This window comes from Kogia breviceps, chromosome 1 (assembly GCF_026419965.1).
Source record: "Kogia breviceps isolate mKogBre1 chromosome 1, mKogBre1 haplotype 1, whole genome shotgun sequence".
In the NCBI taxonomy this organism is placed as follows: Eukaryota; Metazoa; Chordata; class Mammalia; order Artiodactyla; family Physeteridae; genus Kogia; species Kogia breviceps.
In genome coordinates this window covers 64,532,604-64,546,203 of record NC_081310.1, presented here as the reverse complement: position 1 = coordinate 64,546,203, position 13,600 = coordinate 64,532,604, and the positions used below count along the sequence as shown (strand labels likewise).

General features: G+C 48.8%; 1 protein-coding gene across 1 annotated transcript in view; it reads left to right on the top strand.

Annotated features, from left to right (window-relative positions):
- Positions 1 to 13,600, top strand: part of RASSF5 (Ras association domain family member 5) — a 71,229-nt gene that overhangs the window by 7,613 nt on the left and 50,016 nt on the right. The window lies entirely within an intron of this gene.

The window sequence follows — 13,600 nt, the reverse complement described above, 5'->3', positions numbered from 1 at the left end:
GAAAAGATCCTCCTTGTCAGGACCCAGGGTTCATGACACGGGACTAACCGTGAACCAAAGAAAAATTAGGTTGTGTCACAAAGGGGACAGCTATGGGGCAGAAGAGTTGAATCGGGACTGGAGAATAAACTGAGCTTTGCATGAAGGCCCTCCGCCCTGTCCCAGGCAGTGGTGTGGCTGAGCGGGGGGCAGCAAATCTGGGGAAAGCCCCCCACTCCCACCCCAACTCTGTGTGCCTCCAGGTCAGGCTCATATTTGGGTATCGTCACTTACTTTTCTTGCTGACTTGGAGGAAGCTGTTTTTTCCATTCAAGTTGAATAGAAGCTGAAGGTTTTGTGGTTTCTGTTGAAACAATTATGTCCTTTCTGCAACTGAGGAAAGTATTAAAAATCCCAAAAAAACCCTCAGAGATGCCTTATTATTCAAATGGAACAAAAGATTCCAGCAGTAACTTGAGAGTGTTTAGAAAAAGGGGTTGAGCATACTCTCTGTAAATGTCTGTTCTAGTGATGAATATTTTAAAAAGCAATCTGGAAGGACCTTTATATGAATAGGGTTTCAAGGTGAGAATATGTTGTAATCCCAGCACTTAAGATGGTGAAGCCTGTTTCTTCAAGTTAGGTTCGCCTTGGCTGGACTCTCTCTTCAGCATGGAGGTCAGAGGGTCAGTGCTTAGATGTTGGGGCAGCAGGAGGTCACTGTGTTCCTCCTGAAATATCCATACAGTAGAAAATCTATCCAGGTTTCCTAAAGGTCAGAAGTGAAGATTCTAGAACCTCCCAAAGCCCCACCTGGATTCTTGGCCAATTCTTTCCTGCTGGCTTCCCCAATGGCTTAACCTGTCCACAAAATCATCTCTGTGATGAGGAAAAGGAGAAGTGAGATCAGTATATCCTCCAGCCCACGTGGGGCATTCAGGAGGGATTTTCCCCCATGACACATGACTCATGATTTAAAGTTTCCCAGTATGTGTGTGTCCTCCTCTCTGAGCATGGGAGTGGGAATGCCACCCTTGCCTGTGCTCAAGCGGGTGGGAGTACCTGGGCCCTCGTGAAGATCTCATGTCCCAGTGGGGCCAGGAATCTGGGCTCCCAGCTTCACATGGCGGCCCCGGTGTCATCTCAGGACGTGGACTCACAAGCCTTGTCTATGCAGAGCTCCTAAATAAGCTAGATGATCACAAAACAGACCACTGGCAGCCCAGTCCCCCCTGAAGAAGCGTTAGGGAGAAAGAACCAGTGTCCCAGCCTGAGGAAGGGGGCATAAATGGGGGCGTCTCTCTATTAAATGGATGACTTGTAAACAGTGTGCTTTATTGTTACTGCACCAGGGACTGAGGGCCTCAGCAGGGAGGGGTGATCTAGCTGGGGCCTCCTGGCCAGAGATCCTGTGAGGGGGCAGGTGATAGGGGAGCCTATCTGGAAGGTCAAGTGCAGCTTGGGTTTGTTCTACCATTTTCTTCTGAGGGCCTGGCCTCTGGGATGTGATGCCATTCAACATTCTCTGTGGCCTGGGGAAGAACCACAGCACAAAATGGTGGAAGCACGTTGGCAGCTGCGCAAGGACCAACAGGGCTTACATCTGAACTCATGAGCATTCACCTTCTGGACCCAGCACTAGGTGACCAGCCCCCAGAGGTGTAAATGCAGCTTCATCGGTCCTCTGTGGTACCTTTCCTCTAGTTAAAGGACAGCGCCCCTGCTTCATCTGACGCTGGCCCCTGCTGGCGGTTGGCGGGTGACTTTTGGAGTCTCTGGATAGCGTGGGAGTAGGCTCCCCTCTTCAGTGGTTTTCCTGGAAGGCTTTGCTGCCTGTCCAGTGCCAATCACCCGTCTTGGCCTGGGTGACAGGGCCTCTGGGAACTTCTGCACCAGGACTCGGTTGCTTCTGGGAGTCACTGTTTAGGGGACACCCTGTGAGCCCCATGTCAGGGCAAGAGAGCAACCTTTCTGCCCTCTTCATGAGAGACTCTATCCTTCTCTTCTCTTTCTTCCTCCTACTCCTGTCGCCTCTTCTCTGCACAGGTATCCGCTCTCAGATAAATGGTCTGACCCTCTTAAGGCAGCACCGCTTCCTACAGGCCTGGGCAGCTGAAAGCTCTTCCCGCATCCTGGGCTTAGCATAGGAGGATGTGAATTAGTCCGGTTGTCCCTTGGGAGCCTGTACAGCTGGTAAAGCATTATTAATCCGACATCCCCAAAGAAATCCATTAACAAGTTCCTGGGCCAGGCACCAGCGTGAGGTAACGGATCACTTCTGTCGTCTGTTGAAACTTTGGAGACATTGATTTTCAGACTCACAGGCGCTCCTGAGAAGTGAGGCCCAGGGCAGGCTCTTTCTGCAGCCTGTTTGGTGGGGGCATGTTTATCTTATCAAGCTAAAAGCCCCAGGAATAGAAAGTTTTCCGTTGCGGGGAGGTGGAGGGGATAGGACCTCAGCTGGGAAGAGGAGGCATCGGGCAGGCTGGCTGGTGCCGGCCCGGGGTCCCCAGTGCCCGTGACTTCCTTCGGAGGAACTGGGAGGCTGGGCTGATTTGAGCAAAGCCTGGCTCACACGAGGCCTGGAGTTCTCCCGGGGCCAGTGATTCCCCCCTTCGTCACTCTGTCCCTGATGCCAGGCCTGGAGAGAAGCTACTGATATCCCGTAGCCCAGCGGGATGACCGAGGGCCGGGCTGAGGAGGCGGCCTCCACCTGCTTCGGAGCGGTCACCTCACGGCTCCAGCGCCTCTTCCGCGGGCCCCCTAAGAGTCATTTGGGATCAGTAAAGCTGCAGGCCCTCCAGAGGTTCCACCCCAAGGCCCGGCTTCCTCGAGGTAGGTCTAAGTCATTCCAGCTGGGAGTGCTCAGGGGGGGCTTGGATTCGGAGGCCAGGCCTCTCCCGTGGGCAAGGCAGTGCAGGAGCCCCCTGGCAGCCTGGTATTTAATGCTGAGCTCAGCACCACTCCTTGGCCCCCCTGACTCCCCAGGGCCAAAGCTCAGCTGCTGCCACCCTGCCAGGTGTAGGTGGAACTTCAGAAGCCCGTGTTGGCTGTGGGCTTTAACAGCCTTTCCTTGACTGAGAATTAGGGCCAATCAGTCATCCTGATCTGGTCCCTGAGCAGGCAGAATATAGACGGGCACCTTGGGTGGCCACTCTTTTCCATTCTGCCCATTCTGTAGCTCCCAGGGGCATCACACCTTGCTGCTGAGTCAGCCTTCCGAGCTGCTGAGTCAGCCTTCCGAGCTGCTGAGTCAGCCTTCCGAGGACCTCGGAGCAGTGAAGTTTCCCAGGCAAAGGCATCTCACCTGCATGGTTAGTGGAGGTGCCTGTGGGGGGGCACACAAGCAGACTGTGTGGAGCTACAGAGGCTGCAGGCGGAACACAGCTGGACAGGAGCTCCAGCCTCAGGCAGTGACTGGGCTGCAACTTCCTTCCTGGAGAACTAATTAGGGTGAGAACAGTCCTTGCTGGGGAAGGATAACGGGACAGGGTGGGCTGGGTGAAAGATGAGGAGGAGAAACTGTAGCAATTCAGTTTTCATAGAATCTGAGGTCATCTACTCCTTTTTTCAAACGAGGGAGGCCGAGGCCAACAAAAATTGGTGGCAGCTGCAGGACCAGGGTCTCGGGCACCTGCCTTCCAGCCTAGCAATTTTCCTGCTGGATCAGACTAGCTACAGCATCTTAGATTTCTGCAGCACTCTTCTGCTAAAGATCCAAGGGATTTGTGTTTGTTTGGGTTTTTTGTTTGTTTTAGAATATCATTTACTCCCTCCAGATCTCTGTATGTTAGGGGTGGGAAAGGGGTTATTCTATTTCACAAATGAGATGGCCCACAGAAGTCAGGCCCCTGGCTAAGGCTTAGAGCTGCACAGTCAGATCTGGAACCCCTCACTGACGGGTTCTACTCATCTTACTGGCCTCTAGCTGCTTCTCTTTGATGGCTGGATCTTTGGAGCCCGTCAGCTTTCCTTGGGCTCTCTGCCCCATTTGTCTCCATGCTGTTCTTGCACACATTTGGGGACAGGTGGGCATTTGGGTGGGTCCCAACGCTGAGTCTTAGGGATGGAACTAAACTAAAAAGTCATCTCTGGGTTAAGTTTGTGAAAGCAGAATTTGAAAGGCAATGTGATCTTCACTGTGGAAAATGTAATTTTCTTGATTACAGTTTTACGTCTTGAAAGGTGGGAATTTCACTTCCACTAGATCTAATCCCCATTTGGAGACAAATACTGTTTAGCCAGCCTGAATAATGTATCCTCATCAATAGCCTAATAACATACTGTGACCCTCACGCAGAGGACAGCTGGAGACTGAATTCCTCGATTTAATGTTCATTCGTGTCTTCGTGTCCATCCTCCCTCCTTAAGAATTATTCAATAGAGCATTTCTTTGCTCCTTTGCTCTTCAGCCCAAGGAGTTATAGATTTAATGAAATCAATCAGGCCTGGGGTGGCAGCATTAAGGTCTGGGTAAATACTGCATTGCAGCTACTGCTCGTTTAACTTGTGTTAGCATTTGGGTTGAATCGATTGGAAGAGGAGGAGTGAGACAGGATGCTCACAGATGATGGGAGTGGTAGGCTGTGGACCCTGGGCTCTGCAGTAGCTCTGTGAGCGACCTGTAATGTAGCATTTAAGAGAATGGGCTTGGAGCCAGGCCAAATTTTTTTTTAAATTTTATTGAAATATAGTTGATTTACAATGTTGTGTTTAATTTCTGCTGTACAGCAAAGTGACTCAGTTATGCATATATATATATTCTTTTTTGTATTCTTTTCCATTATGCTTTATCACAGGATATTGAATATAGTTCCCTGTGCTCTACAGTAGGACCTTGTTGTTTCTCGATTCCATATATACTAGTTTGCATCTGCTAACCCCAAACTCCCAATCCTTCCCTCCCTCACCTTCCCTCCCCCCTGGCAACCACAAGTCTGTTCTCTATATTTGTGAGTCTATTTTTGTTTCATAGATACATTCATTTGTGTCGTATTTTAGATTCCACATATAAGTGATATCATATGGTATTTGTCTTTCTCTGTCTGACTTCCTTCACTTAGTATGATAATCTCTAGGCCCATCCACATTGCTGCAAATGAGCCAAAGCAACTTGAGCCTGGACTGTGGATGCCAGGTGGTAGGGCCTTCCTTGTACAGATTAACCTCTCTGAGCCTTAGTTTTTCCCATTGTGAAATGGAGCAAAGAATCCCCATCTCAAGCAGGTGTCATGTGTGTTAAACGTGACATTGACGGAAACCATTTGACATGATGCTGGTCGCAGAGCAGGCCCCTCATCGGCAGCTGCTCCCAGAAAGACTTTTAACCATGGCTCACACTGGGTCATCCATGCAAGCCCCCAGCACGCTGTCTGCTCTTCCGTCTTACCTGGGCCAAGGCGGGCCGCCCACATCTCAATGAAAGAGATAGGGTTTGAAGGTTTGCTCAGGCAGAAATAGAGGAGGAGCACAAAACTCTTAAACACATTCTCTGGAAAAATTCCTCTCATTGAGTTTACTGTGCCACTTAATTAACAGGCAGGGGTTGGATTAGCCCACCGGACATCATTAGGAGCTAAGCAAGCATGCTGCCAAGGAGCAAGTCATATATCATTTTAAAAGGCTGCTCAGGGGTCATTGGGACACAGGCCTGGCTCTCTCCAGAAGTCTCTGGTGGTCCTGGCTACAGGGATACAGCTGTAAAGAAGCCTTTGTATGTCTTCTGCAGAGAAGGCCTTAGACGTAATCTATTTACTTTTCTCCTCCTGCAAAAGTCTCCTTTCACCCGGTTGGTTGATGTTGAGTTGATGAATGGCACTCTGAAATCAAATGACATCAGAGCAGGTGTGGAAAAACCAGTTGGATGCAGCAGCCTGGCTGTCCCATAAAGGACTGAACCTCTCTGCTCCTGGCCTCTTGTGACCTCCCGGCACTCGGATTGGCGTACCTGTGCGCACGCACCTGTGTGTGCATTCACATCTGCACACCTCTTGAAGCTTCATCTCCTGCCCTGTGGTCTGCAGATGCCTAGGCAGGACTTCTTGCAAAACTATTTGGCTGTCCTTATCTTTGGGGTCTGTGGAACACTACCAAAAATATACTCAAGCTTAACAAGAGGCTAGGCAACCCTTTGCCCCCTCTCTAAGATGGTGTTTGCCTTAAAAACAAAAGCTAAACACCAAAAACAACCTTCACGTTCCTCATTCCACCTCTGCCCCTCACTACTAGGCCCACGTCCTTTCTCTGCCAGCTGCCCAGATTCCTCTGTGTGTCTCCTCAGGGGCCCCGGGGATGGGTGCAGGGGGCTCTGAGCCCTGGAGAGGGGGACCCCACCTGCTTTGTCTCTCCTACACCCAGAGCAGAGTGACACATGCTTAGAGGGGGAGGATGCCCCTTCTGAGGTGACCTGAGCCGAGAGGGCATCTGGCAGCTCCACACTGGCTTTAGTTTTCATGGGCTCGTTGCTCTTTGTAAAATTCCCTTAAAACCAACTGTCTACAGTGTTTTATTTTATTCTTTTAATTTTTATTGGAGTATAGTTGATTTACAATGTGTTAGTTTCTGCTGTACAGCAAAGTGAATCAGTTATAGATATACATATATCCACTTTTTTTTTTTTTCACGGTACGCGGGGCTCTCACTGTTGTGGCCTCTCCCGTTGCGGAGCACAGGCTCCGGAAGCGCAGACTCAGCGGCCATGGCTCACGGGCCCAGCCGCTCCGCGGCATGTGGGATCTTCCCGGACCGGGGCACGAACCCGTGACCCCAGCATCGGCAGGCGGACTCTCAACCACTGTGCCACCAGGGAAGCCCGACACTCTTTTTTAGATTCTTTTCCCATATAGGTCATTACAGAGTATTGAGTAGAGTTCCCTGTGCTATACAGTAGGTCCTTATTAGTTATCTATTTTATATATAGTAGTGTGTATATGTCAATCCCAGTCTCCCAATTTATCCCTCTCCCCTGCCACCCCCCTCTCCGCTTTCCCCCCTGGTAACCATAAGTTTGTTTTCTACATCTGTGACTCTACTTCTGTTTTGTAAATAAGTTCATTTGTATGGTATTTTTTAGATTTCACCTATAAGTGATATCATATGATATTTGTCTTTCTCTGTCTGACTAACTTCACTCAGTATGACAATCTCTAGGTCCATCCATGTTGCTGTAAATGGCATTATTTCGTTCTTTTTTATGGCTGTCTACAGTGTTTTAAAATATTTTTTCTTAAGGTGTTCTGTCAATAGGATTTATCTTTTCCTGTGGTGACAATCAAAGCAGGATTTTATTATCTGTATTAAAACATATAACTTTGAATATATGTATATATATGTGTGTATATATATATATATATATATATATATATATATCCCATTCATCCACTTGTTCCGTTTATACAAGTCTTTGGATATAACTGGCTGTCCTTTGGAACAGTACTTGACCTCTGGTAGGCCCCCAATAAATACATGTTGAGTGGATGCATGCTTGCACACATGAAAAACTGACTAGTAATTAGGTAGATGTGGAAAGATAGGAGACATAATTGTCATAAAAAGGTTTAACTCTCTCTTTCTGAGTATGTGTGTCCTTGTTGGTGCACGTACTTTGATTGTCCCTGTTCAAATATTGTGCCATGTCTTTGTACTTCTGTCTTCATGGCCACACCCTAAATACAACTTGGACCTTTTGGGATATGATGTCAGAGGGTCTAGATGACAGGTCTCCTACAGACACTTGCATGTGAGGAATGAGGTTCATTTGGCTCTCCCACCCTGGACCCCACCTCATGTCATTTACTTGTACATTTTTCCAAAATCTGTTGCCTGCTACCACTATCGGCCAAGGGGAGCTTTTCAGAGATGCTCTGTAATATTGCACTGAGGGCCTGCATACTCGCCCATCTCTATTTTCTCCATCCACATCTCCTCCTGATCATCATTTTCATGCATAAGGCCCCAGCGCCACAGTATTAAAAGGACAGTAAAATGGGGCACATCTCTTTAAGGTGCTTGAAGCATTATTGGCAAACATAAGGCATATAAAATATAATACCAAAAAGTTCAGTCAACCAAAAGATTAATTAAAATTAAAAATAGTTTTGCTGTTGTAAAAAAATGGAATCAATTTTAAAGTAGAGTTAATTTTAGACAACCATGCAATTTATAGTTACAACAGAATGTAAATGTCATAAACATTGGAAGTGTAAATAATATAATAGAGTGAAAATCAGGGCGTATGGGTAGAGTTGACAGGAGGAAGAGTTCTAGCATAGTCCTGGCAGGGAGTTAGTTAATAGTATCTAAAGTAGAAGCATGAATTGTTAAAAGTAGATTCAACCCTATTAATTTTGTTTATAGTTTTAAACATATATACACATCCATGCAAGGCAGGGTGGGGGGCATGCTTCAGGGTGTAGCACCCCCAAAGAGTGAAGTGGCATGAAACAGACCACGTGGGAAGGTGCCGTGGGGTCAGGCCCTGTCCCCTGCCTCACTGGGCGCAGGGCGGGTGTACCTGGCACTTCCCTTGCTCCCTGCATCACCCATCTGAACTTGCCAGGAACTGTCCTGCCCTCCCTCCCTCCACCGGCCCCTTGCACTGAGGGCCTGCAGACTCGCCTATCCCTATTTTCTCCCCAACCCAACAGGCTTGGCCCGGCCTGGGCCTTCCCTTTGTTGATGCTTTCAGCCTAGGGGTGTGTGATTGTGTTGGAGACAGATGAATAATGGGCCTGCCAGAGGCACACCCACCCACACCCACACCCCATGGGGCAGGATGTGCCTCTGCAGGCCAGCCCGTGTGCCAAGTTTGGGAGGAGGGTGCAGGGGTCACATCTGGCCTGCTTGGAAATGTGACCACCAAGAAGCCAGACTCAGGGAATAAAGAACGGACCCTTTAGATCCAGGGACCAAGGCCCCAGGAAGAATTTTAATATCTGCTTTGGCCCCTGAGCAGCAACTCAGCAGGACCTTTTGCCTTTCCCTTCGGTACAAAAGGGTGGCTTGAAAGTGCACGTCACCCCTCCAGCCCTGCCACACACAACGCTGATAGGTCATTTTGTGAGAGGGTGGGGCCCAAGGTCGGGTGGGAGGGGGTGGTGGCCTCATGTCCTCAATTCATTCAAGGCTCCTCAGCACCACCCTCCCCGGAGCACTTTCTCCCTCCACCTGCCTGACCTGGGCGCCTGCTTCCCATAAAGCCCACCCATCCCCGCCCTCCACTTTACCTGGAGACCCAACATCTGATCAAGACTTGAGCATTCCCTTGCGTCTCTTTGCACAAAGACCACACCCCAGTGAGTCCAGCTGTCTACGGGAAGGCTGGCTTCTCTGACCCAGGACATGGGCCTGGCTTCCAGGCCACTCCTCTACCATAACATTGACCCTTCCTGTTGGCTTCCTGGCTTGCATTCTGGCACAGTCTGTAGGGGTGTGTGTGTGTGTGTGTGTGTGTGTGTGTGTCTGTGTGTCTGTGTGTGTGTGTCTGTGTGTGTGTGTGTCTGTGTGTGTGAAGTTTGGGCTGTGTGGTGCGCAGGGGCAGTTGTGTGTCTCCAGGCCCTCCAGGCTGGGGTTCGGGGTGCTGGGTGTCCTCAGGGTTGGCCTGTCCTCTGAAACAATGAACTACATTATATGGTCTCCCTAGGGCTGGGGTTCAGGCCCCTTCCTGGAAACATAAAGATGCAGATGTCCTGAGCTGAATGTCTGACCCCAGGCGTGGGGAGTTTCCATTCTCTTGCTGCCAGCCTCACTAGACGTTTAATCAGCAGTATGAAAAATGTATAGATTGTGTTGGCCACAGCCCTCCAAGGTTGGCAAATCTGTCTCTCTACCTTCCCTCTCTCCAGCATGACTCATCCTCTTGTGTACCTGCCTCACTCCCCTGGGCCGCCAAAGGCAGGGCTGGAGGCAGGTAGGGGCAGGTAAGAGGAACTTAGGTGAGCAAGAAAGTTCATGATTCTTCTTAGTTAATACATTGGAAGAGGACTCCAAACTGAGGGATTTGAGGGCTAGCATCACAAGCTAAGTCAGCAGGAATCTGGCTACCCAGACTCAGGAGTCCCAGGGTTGAAAGTGACAGCTACCGTCTGGTGAACATCTACTGTGTGCAGGCACTGTTGGATGCTTCACATACACATCTGCTGGCAAGGAAGAGATCATTACTTCCATTTTGCAGATGAGGAAATTGAGGCTGAAAATAGATTCCATATTTTACTAAGGTTAAGTAAATCGTCCAGGCATCTCATACCCAATTAGAAGCAGGGCTTGCATTCAAACCCTGATCTGTGTGGCTCTGGAGGCCAGATTCTGTGTACTCCGAAGCTCCTGATGTAGTGTTTTGCCGCCTTCACCCTTTCTAAAAGACCTCTATCATGCACATTAAACAGTGTGCTTCAGGGGCCACATAGCCTGTCTGAGGATGTCTGACTTACAGATGCCAAGTGGGTGCGTTTTGGTGCTCGGAGCCTGTGTGCATTCTGGTTACTCTCCCAGCATCCTCATCTCTCCACGCAATGGGGCAGTTGGCTCTGTTTGGGTGTCACAGGGTGCAGAGTTGCAGAGGCTGGGCCTCTGCGTGGGGAAGGCCGAGCGCCCACTACTTGTGGTGCTTGACCTTGACTGAAGAGCTGGCTTTTCTGGTGCTCCGAGGAGCTGAGCGCAAGAACCTCTGGCTGCTGCCCGAGTAGTTCGTAGTCTCCCAGAGATGAAGGGGCCGTGGATGGAGGACCAGTCCAGAGCAGGCAGACAGTCCGGGTGGGTTCTCCCAGGCTGAGCGGCTTGGCTGAGCTGGGACTCAAGCTGTGAACTGGCACTTCCCAGAATGAGGCAGAGGCCTTGGGGAGGGACGTTCTTGCTGTTACCTGCTAGGGCAGAGGAAAAAGCACTCCTTGCCCAAATTCCTCTGACCCATGCTCTCTTCTGGCCCTGGGCCCCCCCTAACCCCCATCCCTAATAAAGCCCATCCCTGGCCTTAAGTAGTGCATGGCAGGGAGGACCAGGACCAAGCGGAGGGGGTGTTTTCCCAGAAAACAGGGCTATTGAGGAGCAGCCAGGTGTGATGGATTTCCCTTTACAATTCTGCCACACTCACCAGCCGTGTGGCTCTCAACAAGTCTCTTGACCTCTCCAAGCCTTAGTTTCCTCATCTCTACAATCGGAGTAGAAGAATGGAACTGGAAACTTCCATCCACGTGAAAACCTGCACGCAGATGTTAACAGCAGCTTTATCCATAATCGCCAACTCTTGGAAGCAGCCAAGATGTCCTTCATAGGTGAATGCATAAATAAACTGTGGTCCATCCAGACACTGGAATAATATTCAGAACTGAAAAGAAGTGAGCTCTCAAGTCATGAAGAGATATGGAGTTACCTTAAATGCATATTCCTAAGTGAAAGAAGCCAATCTGAAAAGGCTACATAGTGTATGATTCCAACTATGTGACATTCTGGAAAAGACAAAACTATGGAGAGAGTAAAAAGATCACTGGTTACCAAGGATTTAGTGGGATGGGAGAGATGAATAGACAGAGCACAGAGATACTTAGGGCAGCGAAACTATGCTGTGTGATACTAAATGGTGGATACATGTCATTATCTATTTGTCCAAACCCGTAGCATGTACAACACCAGGAGTGAACCCTAACGTAAATGATGGGCTTCGGGCGATAGCGCCAGGTCAGTGTGGGCTCATCAGAACAATGTGCCACTCTGGTGGGGAATGTTGGTACAGGGGGAGGCTGTACACATGGGGCGGGGTGGAGGGTATATAGGAACTCTCTCTATACTTCTGCTCAGTTTTGCTCTAAAAAATAAAGTCTGCTTTATAAAAAATAGGGGTAGAAACATGTCATACAGGCATAGTACTGATAATGTGAAGTCATGTATGTAAGCTGTCTAACACATGGTAGGTAGTGAATAATGGTAGCTGCTGTCACCACAATGTGGGTTCATGATTTTTCTTTGTACCTTTAGTAAAGAATATATATTCATTATAAAATATATATGAGTAAAGAATATATATTCATTATAAAAATATAAAGAATAAATATTTATTGGGACTCCCCTGGTGGCACAGTGGTAGGAATCCACCTGCCAATGCAGGGGACACGGGTTTGAGCCCCTGGTCCAGGAAGATTCCACACGGCACGGAGCAACTAAGCCCGTGCACCCCAACTACTGAGCCTGCGCTCTAGAGCCCACAAGCCACAACTACTGAAGCCCACACGCCTAGAGCCCGTGCTCCGCAACAAGAGAAGCCACTGCAATGAGAAGCCCGCGCACCGCAATGAAGAGTAGCCCCTGCTCGCCGCAACTAGAGAAAGCCCACGCGCAGCAATGAAGACCCAGTGCAGCCAAAAATAAATTTTAAAAAAAAGAATATATTTATTATAAAAATTTAGACTATAAAGAGATGAAAAACACTTGAAATCCCATTACTCAGAGCAAACATATCACCTGCCTTCCAAATTTCTCTGTATGCATAATGTATATGTAAGTATGTGTATGTTTTTATATAATTAGGATCACGAAACACAGCCTTTTTCTCTTTCAATAATATGCTTGTGGACATCTTTCCAAGTTGACCAATCTACATCGTCTTATATAATGGCTAAGTATACCATAATTGTAGCTGGCCCCCTGTAGATGGATGTGTGGTATTTCTAGTATTTTGTTGCTATAAATAACTGTGTGCTGAACCTTTTAGTGGAGATGTATTTAGATACAAATAAATACACACTGAGGATAAATTCCTGCAGGAAATTGGTACCACCAATAAGGCAAGAACCTTCTCATTTACCCACATCCTCTTTAATACTGGAAGTTATCAATTTTGGTTAACAATTTTCTGAAACTAGATCAAGATTTTAGAAGTTCAAATATTGGAGGGTTGGGTAGGAAGGCAGGGAGGAGAGACATCCCAGGTGGGCAAAGGTGCCTCTCCGAGGTGGGGGAGAGTTGCCCCTCACCAGGTTGCGTGCACACCTGGCACCTCACCTCTGCAGGGAGCCGAGACCAGGGGCCTCCCTTGCTCAGGCTGGGGAGACGGGCTCAATTGGGGTCTGAGGATGCACCAGAGCCTTTTTTATCAGGACTCAGTGGAGGTCTGGAGGAAGGTCAGTGGGCAGTGATGGGATGGGCACAGACAGGCTTCCGGGATGAGGATGCCAGATGCTGTGGCTACTGGTGAGATTGACTAGGATTTTAACCAGTTAATATGAGTAGCTAGTATTTATTGATCTCTTAGTTTGCATCAGGTGTTGTGTTATGATTTATGTAATTACCTCGTTTAATGCTCTTAGCAACCCTGTGAGGCAGCTACTGCCATCGGCTCCATTTAGAGAGGAAGCTGAGGCATGCAGGAGTTAGGGCACTAGCCTAGGGGTAGGTCAGCACTCACACTCTGGTCTCTCCACTTCAGCAAAAGGCAGAAGACCATTCATTCCTGCCTCTATTCACTCAACCAATTCATACTGACTCCCTTCCAAATGCTTAGTGGCTGGTTCTCTTGAACACTGAGGAGGGCCCAGAGCAAAGGGCTGGGAAAGGGTGGACTTCAGGAGCTGCAGCCCTGGGGGCTTAGAGGGGCATGTGGTTGCAGAGGACACTAGAGGGCCTGAGGTCCGAG